This window comes from Lissotriton vulgaris, chromosome 5, assembly GCF_964263255.1.
Source record: "Lissotriton vulgaris chromosome 5, aLisVul1.2, whole genome shotgun sequence".
Classification (NCBI taxonomy): domain Eukaryota; kingdom Metazoa; phylum Chordata; class Amphibia; order Caudata; family Salamandridae; genus Lissotriton; species Lissotriton vulgaris.
Genome location: NC_141693.1, coordinates 1,281,887,619 through 1,281,903,227, shown reverse-complemented (window position 1 = coordinate 1,281,903,227; position 15,609 = coordinate 1,281,887,619).

Below are 15,609 nucleotides of genomic sequence, written 5' to 3'. Positions count from 1 at the left end.
AAATCTGACGCAGTAGGCACTTCCAGACAGACACCACATGAACGCAAGCCTATAAGACAAGTGAAATGTTTCAGGCACACTGCACACGTAAAAATAACGAAATATCTTCAAGTGTTATTTTGACTTGTAATGTTTCACCTCCTTTAATCACATCAACCTAATTTTAAACTAATTTTCTTTTTTGTTTTGCAGATTACCTACCGTACTTCTATTGGAGTCCCTATAACATTTTGTTTATTATATTGTTTTGTTATAGTTATGTTTCTAGTTATTTATTGTATTATTATCTCTAAGTTACGTTTCCAGTTATTTATTGGTTTAATAAAAGTTAATTAAAAAAAAGTATATACGTTTTTTTTGTGGCGGGGGGGGGGTAGCGGTCCCCAATAGAAATTATATTTATATTTGAAGTATAATTCTGAGGCTAACTCTTTACCAGATCTTTAGCAGAGTCTATACCTACGACTAAGGGTTCCTATGGAAAAGTTTAAAAACTCCAGCACAGTAACTTTTTTCCATTACCAACATAGTGTGGTGAACTTCTAACCTCTGTGCTCATTTAAGTGTTCCATGAACTGTTACTATGGTAACAGGCAGAAAGGCGTTTGGGGGTAGGGTTGAATGGTACTGGATGTACAAAAAACATTACATTAACCCTGGATCCTCTACAAGACCAAAAAGGAAACAAAACACTGTGTACCAGATTTACAACCCCCTTGCACCACTTTCACGTCCAAGGCCCCCATACAAAAATAGAAGTGTATGGGCCTCAACGACCCCTCAAGCCCCTGAAACCACCACCCCCGGAAATTTGGGTATTGTGAGAGACAGACGGTGTGACCCTATGCCTAGAGCCCTCGAGAGCCCTGGAGACCGCAACGTCTGACGGCCGGCTCATGCAGTGCCTCCCCAGGACACTGCTGTTTGCTTTGACAAAGCGGGACTCTCACGGCTTCCGCCCTCCCATAGCAAACTTAGGGGCATATTACCAACAACTAGCGATCATTTTTGTCTCTAACTTGTTTAGAGACAAAAATTATCGCCGCACATCGGCGATTTTTATCGCAGATAAACCTTGCTATTAACAAGGTTTATCGCAAATGCGATAAAAAACGGCCGAAATGCATGAATATCGCTGAAAAGTCAGCGATATTCATGCATTATCGAGCAAATGCTCTTAGCCATGTTATCCACCTCCCATTGGATAACATGGCTAAGAACTGCTCAGGGCAGGTGTTAGCTTTTGGAGATATTCCCGCTTAGCACGAATATCTCCAAAAGTTGGTAATAGGAGATAGCGATGTTAGGGACTGTTTCCAGTCGCTAACATCTTGGCACGCCCACTTTGCATGTCATTAGTGATAAATATCACTGACATGCAAAGTGGGGCCCAAGATGGTCGCTATCTCCTACTAGCTGTCGCTAACTGGTGTTAGCGACAGCTTGGTAATAGGGAGATAATTTTATCTCCGCTTTCTTGGCTTTTAAAGCCAAAAAAGCGGAGATAAACCCCCTTGATAATATGCCCCTTAGTTTGCATTTTGAAAGACAGAGCAGAGAAATCTGTTCTCACTTTCAAAATAGAAAGCAGATTGCATTTCCACATACAAGTTAGCATCTCCCCTTGTGGAAAAGCAATTCCGGCTCCCAAAGAACGCGGGAAGCCAGCGGGACCATGGGGGCATTCTGGCTCTCCTCACGCTCCCCAACATTTTTTATAAGGTCCGGGGGATAGGGTGCCCGGGGATATTAGAAATTACTGATAGGGGCTATTTTTTTACGATAAAATTACATGTTGCGCACCCGGCGCAGCCCTAAGTGTGGCCCCCTGGTGTGCACGAGCTGGATGCATGACTTATAATCTGTAGAGTGCGTGACTCCAGCGCCTTTGATGCACAACTTCTATGCGTTTGCATGGGCATCCGCAGAAATTTTTCCAGGGGGGGGGGGTAAAATGTTAACGTCATCACCCTCCTCCGACATGATGTGTGCCAGGTGGGGCACAAGAAACACTGGGACACAGGAGGAGCCATGGGGGGCAGGAAGCAGGCCGCATATGATCTCATACACCATACGGTTGTTGTGCCACAGCCATCTCTTTCTTTTGTGGCACCCCAACATCCATACCTGCCCTGGTCCCTATAATTACCCCCTTGCACCCCAAAACCCATACCCACCCTGAACCCTAAAATTACCTTACCCCCCTAAAACTCATACCCTCCCTGAACCCTAAAATTACGCCCCTGGCACCCCAAAACCCATACCCACCCTGACCCCTAAAATTGTCCCTCTGGCACCCCAAAGCCCATACCCAACCTGAACCCTAAAATTACCCCCTTGGCACCCCATAACCCATTCCCTCCCTGACCCCTAAAATTGTCCCCCTGGTACCCCAAAATCCATACCCGCCCTGAACCCTAAATTTTCTCCCCTTGCACCCTAAAACCTGTACACCCCCTGAACTCTTAAATTATCCCCCTGGCACCCCAGAACCCATACCCACCCTGAACCCTAAAATTATCCCCCTGGCACTCCAAAAGCTGAACACTACATTCTGATTGAGTATCGCACCATCTACCTGCTCAGGGAGCATCTGCTGGTCTGGATCGGCTCGCCCTGGTCTGGTTCTGCTCGCCCTTCTCTGGAGCTGTTCTGCCTGCCCTGTCCCTCTTCCGGACCCACCGAGCCTGCCTCCGTGCACACTGCCTGGACCTACTTTGTCTTGCCTGGTTCTTTCTCCTTTGGATCCGCTGTCTTCACTGGCTGAGTTAGGACACAGGTCTCACTTCTCTGAAGCTGCTCTCCCTCGCCCAGACCCCCCACTCCCTCTCCACTTGCTCTCTCATCTTCCTTCCTCCCTACTTCTCAGTCTCTCTTTCCCCACTGCTTCTCTATCTCTTTCTCTCCCCCCTCTTCGTTCACTCTCACCTTCACCGTATCCGTCTCCCCGACCCCACCAAGTCTTCCTCTGTCTCCCCTCTCTTTACTTCCTCCTCATGTTGGTGATAGGGAGCCGGTACCCTCTCTGAAAATGCGAGCTGGAGGTGACGTTAAGTGTGAAAGCACCAAAGTGTGAACCTAGAGAAGAGGCGGGGAAGGAGTGGGCTGCAGGTAGAGGGTCAAAGGGGGGGCTGGCTCTCAGAGAGGTGATAAGGGGTGGGGAGCAGCCTTTGGACAAACACAACACCAGAGCAAGAGGCAGACGCTCTGCGGGGAGCCTGGTGTAAACTGAAGAAGCGTACACTACTTAGAACTACAAAACAACCGAAGGGCTCCTTTCACTAGATCCAAGAACCTGACCCATCGCGAACAAACAGCAGCCACGGGAGAAACCAGCAGTGTCATGAAAACAACAAAGGACAGAGTGACAGACGACTGCCGCCGAAACCTGGAAGTACAACTTACACCTTTACACCTTTAACAAAAGGCAATTACTGATGCATGCACCACACGCCAGAACACTATAAATATATAAATCTCCCATCTTTACTTTGGGAACTGGACCAGTACCTGTGCTATCCTGGAAATCTTCCTGTCCTGAGGTTTGGGGTGTTAGTTACAACTTGTGGCGCCCCCTGCCGAGAAGGTCTATGTATGCGAAGGATCTCGGAAAACGGGTCCTCCATTATGCAAATCTCAAAACCACTACATTTAGACCCTACATTCTTGTAAGCACCTACTGGCTATTTAGTTGGCTGCCTGTGTCAAATGTATGCAAAAATAAAAACACGTGTTATGGCCATTTATAACGCTTTACTGTGATTAAGAACAACTGTGAACAGATGGACAGAAAAAGAGATTCAGCCCAAAGTTGAAAAAGGATGGAACGATGGCCTTTTTTGTCACGTTCCAAAGTACCTAATTATGGATTCTCGACCTTTTGTACTGTATTTTTGGTAACTGGGGAAGGGGATGATACATGAAAATGAAACAGATGTTTCTACAAGCTTTTTTCTCTATACCTCACAAATTACATTTACCTTTTGTACTGATGTTACTTAACTTGGTTACCTTTATCAAGCTCAAGCAGTCTTGGAGCACGTATTGCAATTCTAAAATTAGGTCAGAGTGGAAGTTCGAACTGCTTGGTTATCGCTGCCCCACTAACCCCTTGTTTCTGACGTCACCAAATAGTCACTTAGTGCAGGTGAGGAATGCAGATGTCTTTTTGGCAGGATGCTACGGAAATATCTTCCCCAGTGTACTCAGGAGCACCTGCTACGCTGAGTTTGTGTTATGTTTTCATACTCATTTCTGTGTCATTGCATTACTCCCCGAGTTTTACTGTTTTCTCTCTCTGACCGTCTCATTTTGACGACAGCACGGGCCCAGACTCTAGTGCACAGGTTGGGAGACCCTTAAGTGTGTATGAGGGACTGCCCTAGTTTTGGGGCCCACCAGTGGTAAGAGGTAGCTGCAAAAAGTGGCTCTGCCATCGGCAGCCAGGTGCTTTCCTCACTTTGTCTGTCTACGGTCCTCACAGAGGTCTGAACTCCCTGAGGCCACATTCACCACACAAGCGCAGCCACAGCATCTTAGTCTAGAGCACACGGGTAAGGCAGGCCCAGCCTTACTCCACCAATCACACTCTACGCTGTGAATAGAATATGAGGCACTGCTGCTCCCTGCTCTGGACTACAGTGGTGACTACACATGAGCTCAGTCCCTCTCCTCTTAGCATTCACGCTTCCTAACCCATCTGGATATCCCCCTCTGTACTGACTTATGTCTCACACTTCATTTCCATTCGTTTTCTGTTTGTGTCATCTTTCTTGATAAATGCAACTTATTAAATCAAAAATCATCCATTGATGTCCACCATTTTATGTCAGAGCGGTGCATATGTTACAATATACTCTTTTATTTAAATGTGACTGTTCTTTCCGCTTAGTAATGAACTTAACAGCAACTGATATAGGCAGTCCATCACTATAATCCAATAATTATTTGAAAAGACTTTGCCTCAATCTTGTTATTGTGTCAGAGCGCGCTATAAAGTCAGAGGTCTCCTGGCGCTTCTGACTAAATTATAAGATGGAGGGGGTGGGGGCAGAGGGTACTCAGAAGGTTCTAGAAAAGAGCAGAGTCTCCAGATGTTGTCTAGATGTGACGTGCGATGAGATGCACAGGAGTTCACCTAGAAGAGAGTGCCAAAGGGACGGTGCAGGAAAATGAAGCCCGCGTCTTGTCCTACTGAGCCCTGGGATGCAGAGGAGCTTCATACTAGAACAGAGAGTGCGAGCTGGATAGGTACAGTGGCTGGAGCACCATGTGCAATGCATAGTGGCATGGGCGTCCGCAGGGGGCAGGGCCTGCTTTAGCGCTGGTGGCACCCAGTGCGACAATGTTAGTTGGCGCACCCAATTACCACCTCCACCACGGGTTCTCTCACTAGCACCCTTTAACACTGACCAAGTCTCCATAACCACTCTCTCTCAGATACATTGAATCGTTATATAGCGCTACTCATACCATTAAATTATGTCCAAGCACATTGCATCACAAACACATTACACTGACAATCAATCCTACTTGTGTAAATCAGTGTATAGGAAATGTTACATAAGCCAAAGGACTAAAAGTGTAGGAGTCACACGTCATCCATACTGGTAGGCAGTATAGTTTAGGAGTGCTTAGTGTGGAGAAGGACAAACTCAGAGTCGAAAAAGAAACAGCATAGGTGGGAGTTTTCTTTAATAATAAGAATCCTTTTCTACCCAAATTAACCCTTTTTGCAACATTAATCAATGTTCTATACTTAGCAGAGTGTATGCACTTCTATGATGAAAGTTAATACCTCACTCTTCTATATTAGGACTTTAAGTTATAAATTGAAAGTAACAAAAGGATGGCTCTTTTAAAAGCAGTAACTTACTGATCTATTTACTTTAAATGCACTCTGTAATCTACTTGGTAAACGTTCTTTGCAGTAGGCATATTAACCCTCTGTACTACCTTCTCATAAGTCAAAAACCTCAACTACACAAAACTCTGATCTCTGGCCAGGAAGAACATTAATCACAGGATTTATCTTGACATTTCTGTGAGGCCCCCGTGAGTGGAAGAGGAAAGGAACGGGCAGCAGGTGCTTTTAAAATCATAATTAAGTTGTAAACACGGTGCCCCAAGGAAGCCAGCACCCGGTGCGATGGCACCGGTCGTACCACCCTAGAGCAGGCCCTGGCAGGGTGGACAACGAAGGGTACTCCAGGGGGGGCCAAGCGCACCTCCTTGCTGTTCCGATGCCGACCAGCCCAACACCGCAGGAGTGAAGAACGTCCCAATCCTCTACCCTCCCCGTGACCCCCAACACCCGCGACCAAAACGGATGGTGGAGAACACGACACCGGGAGAAGGTGGGTAACAAAACAAGGGAACCCAAGGTCTTGGGGAACACAGCTCGTCTCCTCTAGCTTCTTGGCAGCTGACAGCTTGACACAGACGAGACCGCTATAAATGAAAAAAGGGACAAGATTAAACACACCCCTACTAATCCTTCGTGAAACCACTCAAACACAACGTACAACAAGATGGTTTGGATACAAAAAAAGGTAAATAACGGGATGCCAGAACTCATAGGAAATGCAGCCGCGAATCCCAGAACGTCACCGAATATCAAAAACAGGTCCCCAATAAGGGTTCAGTAATGCCCAAAGGAATAAGAAACAGGGTAACAGGGAAGAAGGGGATCAAACCCCAGCACTAGAAAAGACCGCTGGAACAGGGCTCGAAGGAAAGGGAACAAGGAAGAACCACAGGAACAGGAAACACACGGCAAGGGACCAATGAAGAAACCAAGCACCTGTTTCCTGTTGGCAGTCCCCTTTTAAAGCAAGCCCTAGGGAGCAGCCATAAATTTGCATATGCACTTCGCACTTTAAGCTAAACCTGCTGAACGGGGAACTAGACAGAAGGCACCAGGGCCCCTTGAACCCCAACACTTGCCCCCCCCTGCGGACGCCCATGCGCGTTTGGGAGTTGGCATTACTTTTCCACATCACGAGCTACTAACATACAACTCCCCATGTGGAAAAGCAATCTGATTTTGATTTTGAAAGAGAGAACAGATTTCCTTGCTATAGGAGGTCGGGATGGACACCCCGGGGCACTGTAAAAGCCGGCCCTCCCACAATACATAAAGCCCTGGGGAGTGGTAGTCCCAGGGGCTTTGGAGACCTTACAGCCCGCCCTCCCCAGCCATTTGTAGGCCCGTGGGCAACGGGGCCCTCAAGTGCTCCAGTAGGGGAGCCATGAGTCCCCCTCCCACAGTACATAAACCCCCAACGGGTGATGGTCCCCGCGGCTTTCACGATCTTCGACCCCTCCCCCCACCATTTTATTTCTTTTTAGCCCTGGGGGCTGACGATCCACGAGGCTGGGGGGCCCCTCTGGGCCCCACGTAAAATTTTATAATTTTGCCCCCGATATTTAACCCCCCCGGAGACGAATTGTTAAAAAAGCTCCTTTTTATTTAATTCATTTTACGGCACAGTGCATGCACCCTAAACGCATCCTGGTTAAAAAAAAAATGTGGGCCCTGGGAGTCCTTCTGGGACCCCCTAAGCAGGTCTAGAGGGTACAATTATTTCTACCCTGCCCCCTTTCTCCATTTTGAACACATATTCCACTGACTTCCTCAGCCTTGCTTCTACCGAGGCACAAAATGGCTGCCATCCGTTCCTGGTTTCAAATGTTTACAACCTCTTGACAGCCAATAAGCATTGAGTGCGTGATCGGGATGGTGCGCTTATGCTACGATGCCAATCCTCGCACAATCCGCAGATCCACTGCGCCCATAGATATATAAATTACTTTAACCGTAATTTTCTCAGGAACTACTGAACAGATTGACACCATATAAGCAAAAGGCACAAGTCGGAACTGAGGACTACCCGTTCAGCCATTCGGGCTGTTATGTTATGTTATATGGTCTCTTTTATAGCGCATGGCTAAAGGTCCTATGGGAAATTTTTTCTCGGCCCCCGCTTGACCAATCACCCCCAAACTTTCAGGAAAGGAGCGGAACTAAGCTGGCCTATTGTTTGGAAAATTTCGAGAAGATTCATCAATCGGCACCAAAGTTATTGGCAATAGAATGTTGCGGTTTTCCTATGGATAATAGGTCCTAACTATAACTACCTTCTGGTGACCGCCAGTAGGTTATATATATATACATACATACATACATATATATATATATATATATATACAAACAATGCAGGTAGCACACGAACGAGGAAAAACACTGGAAGCTGAATACAGGCTTTAATGATTTCGAACTCTTGCTAGCAGCAGCCCAACAGGAAACCGGCATTCTTTACAATTCTAGCCAGACGCGTTTCAGGTTCGTAAGACCTTTCTTCAGTGGCAGCAAAGACTGAAAGTTCGCGCTGCAACACAACACTAACATTTATAACGCACACCTGCCTCAGTGGGCGTGGCACTCCTAAGCCTTCTGGTGCTTGTAGGCTGTGTGCTTTTGTATTCCCAAGTGGGTGCGTCTTTACAGTCTTAGAAATAACTTCAATGATGAAAATAACTCCACAGTGGGTGAATAGAGCCATTCCTATTTGTCCGCTGCCTTGCTTTAATGACGATGAAATGCCCTCTTGCAGACTCCACCCTGACATGGGGTCTGCATCTTCCTCCCGATCATTCCCAGCGCTGTGTGTGGCCGAGACGGGCCCGCCTTGCCGCAGTGGTCTTTCCTCAACGGCCATATATATATATACACACACACACACATACATATACACACACACACACACACATATATATATATATATATATATATATATATATATATATATATATATATATATATATATATATATATATATATTACCTACTGGCGATAGCCAGTAGGTATATATAGTTAGGATTTTTTTCCTATGAGACTTTTGAAAATTCTATGTCTAATAACTTTGGCGTTTGTGGACGGAATCGGCTGAAATTTTCAGGAAAATGGCACATTTTGTTTCTGAGCAGCTCCTGAAAATTTGGGGGGGGTTCGTCAAGGGGGGGCCGAGAAAAAAGGGGGGTCCCAAAACGCGTTTTTCCCATGTTAATTTCCATAGGGCGGTTGGACTCACTTTTAGCCCGAACGGCTGAATGGATTTCCACGAAACTTGGCAAAATTGTAGGGACTGTTAGCCCGATGTGCCTTTGCTAGGTCTCAATATATGTGCTTCAGTGGATTTTGAGAAATTAACGTTTAAATCAAGATATATATCTGTAACAGCGCTCCGGGCAGCGCTCCGGTTCGCGAACTTTTCGCGTATCGGAACTTTGCAAAGCGAAGCTGATTGGCTCTCCGGTGTCTGTCAACATTCTAAACAGTCCGGTGCGGCCGCCATCTTGTCTCTCGGTAGGATCGAGAGACAAGAGGAGGCCAAAACAAAGGGGGAAATGAAGGAAAGGGGGCAAGGTAGACCCCTCCTGACCCCCTGGGATTGATGAGGGGGATATTATAGAGCCACGCCGGGCCCAAAAAAAAAAAAAAAAACATCCGATTTTTTCGCCGTAGAGACGCGTCTTGGTTCGCGAACCGGGCAGCTAACCGGGCAGCTAACCGGGAAGCTAACCGTCAGTGTAACCAAAAAAAAAAAAAAAATCCGATTTTTTCGCCGTAGAGACGCGTCTTGGTTCGCGAACCGGGCAGCTAACCGGGCAGCTAACCGGGAAGCTAACCGGCAGTGTAACCCAAAAAAAAAATCAGATTTTTTCGCCGTAGAGACGCGTCTTGGTACGCGAACCGGGCAGCTAACCGGGCAGCTAACCGGGAAGCTAACCGGCAGTGTAACGGGAGTCTGAGGAGTAGCTGATTGGCTGTCAATATTGTAAACAGTCCGGAGCGGCCGCCATCTTGTCTCTCGGTAGGATCGAGAGACAAGAGGAGGCCAAAACAAAGGGGGAAATGAAGGAAAGAGGGCAAGGTAGACCCCTTCTGACCCCCTAGGATTTATGAGGGGGATATTATAAAACCACGTGGGGCCAAAAAAAAACAAACAAAAAAATCCGATTTTTTCGCCGTAGAGACGCGTCTTGGTACGCGAACTGGGCAGCTAACCGGGCAGCTACCGGGAAGCTACCGGGAAGCTAATCGGCAGTGTAACGGGAGTCTGAGGAGAAGCTGATTGGCTGTTATCATTGTAAACAGTCTGGAGCGGCCGCCATCTTGTCTCTCTGTGGGATCGAGAGACAAGAGGTGGGAAAAAAAAAGGTGTAAATGAATGAAAGGGGTAAGGCAGACCCCTCCTGAACCCCTAGGATTGATGAGGGGGCTATTAAAGTTCCCTGGGGGGTGAAAAAAAAAAATTTGCGATTTTCGCGGTAAAGGTGCTTCCTGGTACGTTAACCGGGCAGCTAACCGGCAGCGTAACGGGAGTCCGACATATTGTGTTTTTTGAACGTTTGTGATATGTGCACGTGTGGATTTTGTCTAATTAAGGTTAAAAAATATATATATATCTTTAAGCGTGTTCTGGCGCGCTTACGTTTTGGGTTTGGTTTGCGCTGCAGAGACGATACGTCACGGTTATGCGATGCATCATGAGGCGTCTCACGGGCTACGTGATACGTCACTTAATAAAGAATATATTTTACAGCTATAGATATTAGCTTTTAAAAAACCAATGAAATTCACAGAAAAAACCATAGGTTATAGACCATATATAGTTAGGAATTTGCATTTACAAAACCTTGAAAATTCACTGAAAAAACCATAGGTTATAGACCATATATAGTTAGGGATTAGCATTTAAAAAACCTTATTTTATTTGCACAAAACCATTGAAATTCCATATATAGTTAGTTGCACTAACTATATATCGCGGACCCGCAATCCACTGCTAATGATGTCACATATTACATCATTCATGACATGGTCAGTGACATCACTGATGACATCACTGATGACAACACCCAGTGACTGTATGTTTCTGTAAAGTTAAAATATGTCTTACATATTGAAGAATGAGTGGATGTATAAGTGTCTGGATGAAGGATTTAGTAGGTGCATGACTGACTGTATGAGAGAATGATTAAATGTGTCTCACTGAGTGCATGGGTTAGTGATTAAAGTGTCTTAATTTGGCAATCAATATTTATGTTCTTCTGTAAACTGCTGCATGTTTAAATCAGTAGCTATATCAGTAACTATATGGGTTATTGAATGGTTGCCCAAGTATTTGTATGGGAGACTGAGTGTGTGTGTGGGTGGCTGGGAGGTGTATAACTCTGTGCATAGATGTGTGAGCGGTTGATTCCCTAGGTGTATGGGTTCAAAAGTGCATGTAGAAACAGCTGTATGGACAGTTGACTGTGTGCATGAGTATATTGGTGAGTGAATGGATATCTCAGTTCTACATGTCAAAGTAAGTACATATGTAAAGCACACTCCATGTGAGAGTTGACATATATAAATAACTGAACATAAGAGTCAGTGAATGTGAGAGTGGCTGTATGAATCATTGTGAACTTGTATCAAGGATTGTATAAGAGAGTAAATATGTGTTAGTATATGTTTGAATAAGTAAGGTGTGTATAACTGTATAGTTAAGGAAATGGAGATGTGATTGATTCTTTGCATGACTGAATAGGTGTGTGAGTAACTCCATGGATGTGTGACAGTCTGTGAGTGCCTGTTTACACTGAGTGTATCAAAGGTTATATTAGAGTCTGAAGATGTATTATCACATAAATGATATCATCAGTGATGTAATCAGTAATGTCAAATGAGATGTCAGTGATGTCATCAGTGATGTCATTTGAGATGTCATCAGTGATGTCATCAGTGATGTCATTTGAGATGTCATCAGTGATGTCATCAGTGATGTCACTGACCATGTCATGAATGATGTAATATGTGACATCATTAGCAGTGGATTGCGGGTCCGCGATATATAGTTAGTGCAACTAACTATATATGGAATTTCAATGGTTTTGTGCAAATAAAATAAGGTTTTTTAAATGCTAATCCCTAACTATATATGGTCTATAACCTATGGTTTTTTCAGTGAATTTTCAAGGTTTTGTAAATGCAAATTCCTAACTATATATGGTCTATAACCTATGGTTTTTTCTGTGAATATATATATATATATATATATATATATATATATATGTGTGTGTGTGTATATATATATATATATATATATATATATATATATATATATATATATATATATATATATATATATATATATATATATATATGTACATATATATATATTACCTACTGGCGGTCACCAGTAGGTATATATAGTTAGGACCTAGTTACCATAGGAAATTCCGAACATTCTATTGGAAATAACTTTGGCGCCGATTGAGGGATCTGCCTATAATTGTCCTTAAATTTGCTTAGCTGCGCCCCGCTCCTTCCCTGAAGGTTTCGGGGGGATTCGTCAAGTGGGGGCCGAGAAAAAAGGGGGGGTCCCAAAACGTGTTTTCCCCATGTTAATTTCCATAGGGACATTCTGACAAGGCTACAGCTCGAACGGCTGAACGGAATTACACCAGATTTGGCAAAATGGTAGGGACTGGTATGCAGATGTGCCTTTGCTATGTTTGGTGAAAATCCCTCCAGTAGTTCTTGAGAAAATTGAATTTGAAATTTTTCAAATGGCATTTTCTATGGGACCTTTAGACACGGCTACAGCCCGAACGGCTGAACGGAATTACACCAAACCTGGCAAAATGGTAGGGACAGGTATGCTGTAGTGCCTTTTCTTTATTTGGTGAAAATCCCTCCAGTAGTTGTTGAGAAAATTTAATTTGAGAAAATTATATATCTATATGCGCTCACCGTACGTGCACCATACGCGTACGGTACGCGTACCGTACGCGTACGTGCGCGTACCCTTACGTGCGCGAGCGAGTTTATGATTGGCTGGCATTCGAGTGTCAACATTCCAAACTATCCAAACCAGGAAGTGTTGGCCACCATCTTGTTTTTCAGGAGAACTGAGGCACAAGAGAGCCCAAAACAAGAGTGGAAAGCACAAAAAGGGGACAGAGTAGAGACCCCCAACCCTCTAGCCCTTCTCAGGGGGTCCCAAAAAATTCAAAAGAATCGCGTGGTACGTGCACCGTACGCGCACCGTACGCGTACGGTACGCGTACCGTGCTCGTACCCCGTGATTTTAAAAAAAAACTTGGTGGTCCTTCTGGGACCCCCTGAGAAGGGCTAGGGGATCAGGGGGTCTCAACCCTGCCCCCTTTTCGCGTTTTCCACTCTTGTTTTGTGCTCTCTTGTGCTTCACTTCTCCTGAGAAACAAGATGGCTGCTCAGGTGGTCCCAGAAGGATAATAACATATATAAACTAATAGAATTAGCATTTACAAAACCTTTGAAATTTATTGAAAAAAAATATAGGTTTCACGCCTGATATAGTTAAGGATTAGCATTAAAAAAACCTTGCAAATTCACTGAAAAACCATAGGTTTCAGGCCTTATATAGTTAGGAATTAGCATTTAAAAAATCTTGCAAATTCACTTAAAAAACCATAGGTTTCAGGCCTTATATAGTTAGGAATTAGCATTTAAAAAACCATTGAAATTGCTCCTATATAGTTAGTTGTACTAACTATATTTCGCGCACCCGCAATCCACTGCTGATGATGTCACATATTACATCATTCATGACATGGTCAGTGACATCACTGATTACATCACTGATGACATCTCAAATGACATCACTGATGACACCACTGATGACATCTCTTTTGACATCACTGATCACATCACTGATGATATCATTCATGTGATAACACGATGCACCTCCTCACACTCTAATATAACCTTTGATACACCCAGTGTTAAATACAGACTACCATTCTTGAAACCATTGACACACCAATACCGTTACTACATACGCACTCACTGATTCCTAGGTCTACACACACATTCACTCATTCACCCAAAGAATCACTCATACATACAGTCACTCATCAATACAACATTATCATATGCACTCATACACCTATACAGACACTCACACACTGTCACTCATCCATGGAGTTACTCACACACCTAGTCAGTCATGCAAAGAATCAATCACACATCCATTTCCTCAACTATACAGTTATACACACAACACCTTACTTATTCAAACATATAATAACACATACTTACTCTCTTATACAATCACTGATACAAGTACACAATGATCCATACTGCCAGTCGCACATTTACTGGCTCTCATGTATAGTCATTTACATATGCCAACTCTCACATGCACTGTGTTTTACATATGTACTTACTTGGACATGTAGCACTGAGATATCCATTCACTCACCAACACACCCATGCACACAGTCACCTGCCCATATAGCTGTTTCCACATGCACTCTTGAACTCATACACCTTGTGAATCAACTGCTCACACATCTATGCATGGACTCACACACTTCCCAGCCACCCACACACACACTCAGTCTACCATTCAAATACTTGGGCAACCAATCAATAACCCATATAGCCCCTCATATAGCTACTGATCAACACATGCAGCAGCTTACACAACAACAGACATACTGATGCACACATTCAGACAGTTTAGTCACTAACCCATGCATTTAGTAAGACACATTTAATCACTCAATCATACAGTCAGTCACACACCTACTAAATCCTTCATCCAGACACTTATACATCCACTCATTCTTCAATATGTAAAACATATTTAAACTTTACAGAAACACACAGTCACTGGATGATGTTATCAGTGATGTCAAATGAGATGTCATCAGTGATGTCATCAGTGATGTCATCAGTGATGTCACTGACCATGTCATTGTAATGGCTGCCCTTTTGGCTCCTTTAAGGGGAAGAATGATGGAGAGTGACTCCAGCCTATCACCCCCATAGCATAGGGATTAGGACTATAGACAGGGCCCCTGCCTTCCATATATTAGAGCATTTTCGTGTCACTTTCCTTAGTGTAGGGCTTATGAATTTAAGTTAGGGGTCAGATATATAAGTATTAGTCATGATTTGCCCATTTGCTAACATGTTAGGATATTTCCCATGGAGTTACGCATATTGTGGGCCCTGTAGGCCTTAAACGAGACAGACTCCATTTTGCTTTCTGCCCGGTAGCTCGAGAAGGCTTTCTAGGTGAAGTGTAATGTTTTAGTTTTAAGCTGTTGTTCGCTTGGAGAGAACCGGCTCAGGCTGGCCCTTATCGAAGGAATGTATTTTTCTCCACACCGAAGACACAACTTCAGGCCGGCCGGCTGGGAACGTGTCCTTGGTACGGGGAGGTACAAGAATTTGGTGGACGGCAGGTTACTGGCCGTAGCTTTCCATGAAGGAACGGGCTTTGATATTAGCGAAGGTGTTAGTCAGTTTGTCAGTTAGTCCGTAGGCGGCATCTAGCCGTTAGCATCTCTGCCATTAATTATCTCATGGCGGACAGTCGCCATCTTTGAAGTCCGAGAAAGATTTAAGACCGAAACTCTCTGAGAAAGACTGAAGGAGAATTAGCGCGGAGCGCACTGATACAGAGAGAGAGAGAGACGGTAGCTTATAACCAGCAAGGTTCCGGTGCCCTGGAAGGAAGCAGACGAGGTTGAGCCTAGCGGTGCAGACGTGTACTTGTGACGGCT